Genomic DNA, 2,703 nt, shown 5'->3' on the forward strand with positions numbered 1-2,703 from the left:
TGTCCCTAGTAAGCCTCTAGTTGACTAGCTCGTTAATCAATAGATGGTTACGGTTTCCTGACCATGGACATTGGATGTCGTTGATAATGGGATCACATCATTAGGAGAATGATGTGATGGACAAGACCCAATCCTAAGCCTAGCACAAGATCATGTAGTTCGTATGCTAAAGCTTTTCTAATGTCAAGTATCATTTCCTTAGACCATGAGATTGTGCAACTCCCGGATACCGTAGGAGTGCTTTGGGTGTGCCAAACGTCACAACGTAACTGGGTGGCTATAAAGGTACACTACGGGTATCTCTGAAAGTGTCTGTTGGGTTGGCACGAATCGAGACTGGGATTTTGTCACTCCGTGTAAACGGAGAGGTATCTCTGGGCCCACTCGGTAGGACATCATCATAATGTGCACAATGTGACCAAGGGGTTGATCACGGGATGATGTGTTACGGAACGAGTAAAGAGACTTGCCGGTAACGAGATTGAACAAGGTATCGGTATACCGACGATCGAATCTCGGGCAAGTACCATACCGCTAGACAAAGGGAATTGTATACGGGATCGATTGAGTCCTTGACATCGTGGTTCATCCGATGAGATCATCGTGGAACATGTGGGAGCCAACATGGGTATCCAGATCCCGCTGTTGGTTATTGACCGGAGAACATCTCGGTCATGACTACATGTCTCCCGAACCCGTAGGGTCTACACACTTAAGGTTCGATGACGCTAGGGTTATAAAGGAAGTTTGTATGTGGTTACCGAATGTTGTTCGGAGTCCCGGATGAGATCCCGGACGTCACGAGGAGTTCCGGAATGGTCCGGAGGTAAAGATTTATATATATGAAGTCCTGTTTCGGCCATCGGGACAAGTTTCGGGGTCATCGGTATTGTACCGGGACCACCGGAAGGGTCCCGGGGGCCCACCGGGTGGGGCCACCTGCCCCGGGGGGCCACATGGGCTGTAGGGGGTGCGCCTTGGCCTACATGGGCCAAGGGCACCAGCCCCTAGAGGCCCATGCGCCAAGATATAGAAAAAAGGGGAGAGTCCTCAAGGGGGAAGGCACCTCCGAGGTGCCTTGGGGAGGATGGACTCCTCCCCCCCTCTTAGCCGCACCCCTTCCTTGGAGGAAGGGGCAAGGCTGCGCCTCCACCCTCTCCCCTGCCCCTATATATAGTGGAGGGGAGGGAGGGCATCCATACCTAAGCCCTTGGCGCCTCCCTCCCTCCCGTGACACCTCCTCCTCTCCCGTAGGTGCTTGGCGAAGCCCTGCAGGATTGCCACGCTCCTCCATCATCACCACGCCGTTGTGCTGCTGCTGGATGGAGGCTTCCTCAACCTCTCCCTCTCTCCTTGCTGGATCAAGGCGTGGGAGACATCGTTGAGCTGTACGTGTGTTGAACGCGGAGGTGCCGTCCGTTCGGCACTAGGATCATCGGTGATCTGAATCACGACGAGTACGACTCCATCAACCCCGTTCACTTGAATGCTTCCGCTTAGCGATCTACAAGGGTATGTAGATGCACTCTCATTCCCCTCGTTGCTAGTCTCTCCATAGATAGATCTTGGTGACACGTAGGAAAATTTTGAATTTCTGCTACGTTCCCCAACAGTGGCATCATGAGCTAGGTCTATTGCGTAGATTCTTTGCACGAGTAGAACACAAAGTAGTTGTGGGCGTCGATATTGTTCAATATGCTTGCCGTTACTAGTCTTATATTGATTCGGCAGCATCGTGGGATGAAGCGGCCCGGACCAACCTTACACGTACGCTTACGTGAGACCGGTTCCACCGACAAACATGCACTAGTTGCATAAGGTGGCTGGCGGGTGTCTGTCTCTCCCACTTTAGTCGGATCGGATTCGATGAAAAGGGTCCTTATGAAGGGTAAATAGCAATTGGCATATCACGTTGTGGTTCATGCGTAGGTAAGAAACGTTCTTGCTAGAAACCCATAGCAGCCACGTAAAACATGCAAACAACAATTAGAGGACGTCTAACTTGTTTTTGCAGGGTATGCTATGTGATGTGATATGGCCAAAAAGGATGTGATGAATGATATATGTGATGTATGAGATTGATCATGTTCTTGTAATAGGAATCACGACTTGCATGTCGATGAGTATTACAACCGGCAGGAGCCATAGGAGTTGTCTTTATTTATTTGTGACCTGCGTGTCAACTTAAACGTCATGTAATTACTTTACTTTATTGCTAACCGTTAGCCATAGTAGTAGAAGTAATAGTTGGCGAGGCAACTTCATGAAGACACGATGATGGAGATCATGATGATGGAGATCATGGTGTCATGCTGGTGACGATGATGATCATGGAGCCCCGAAGATGGAGATCAAAAGGAGCAAAGTGATGATGGCCATATCATGTCACTATTTGATTGCATGTGATGTTTATCATGTTTATACATCTTATTTGCTTAGGACGACGGTAGTAAATAAGATGATTCCTTACAACAATTTCAAGAAGTGTTCTCCCCTAACTGTGCACCGTTGCGACAGTTCGTGTTTCGAAGCACCACGTGATGATCGGGTGTTAGATTCTAACGTTCACATACAACGGGTGTAAGACAGATTTACACACGCGAAACACTTAGGGTTAACTTGACGAGCCTAGCATGTACAGACATGGCCTCGGAACACGGAGACCGAAAGGTCGAACATGAGTCGTATAGAAGATACGATCAA

This window comes from Triticum aestivum, chromosome 4B (genome assembly GCF_018294505.1).
Source record: "Triticum aestivum cultivar Chinese Spring chromosome 4B, IWGSC CS RefSeq v2.1, whole genome shotgun sequence".
NCBI classification, from domain to species: domain Eukaryota; kingdom Viridiplantae; phylum Streptophyta; class Magnoliopsida; order Poales; family Poaceae; genus Triticum; species Triticum aestivum.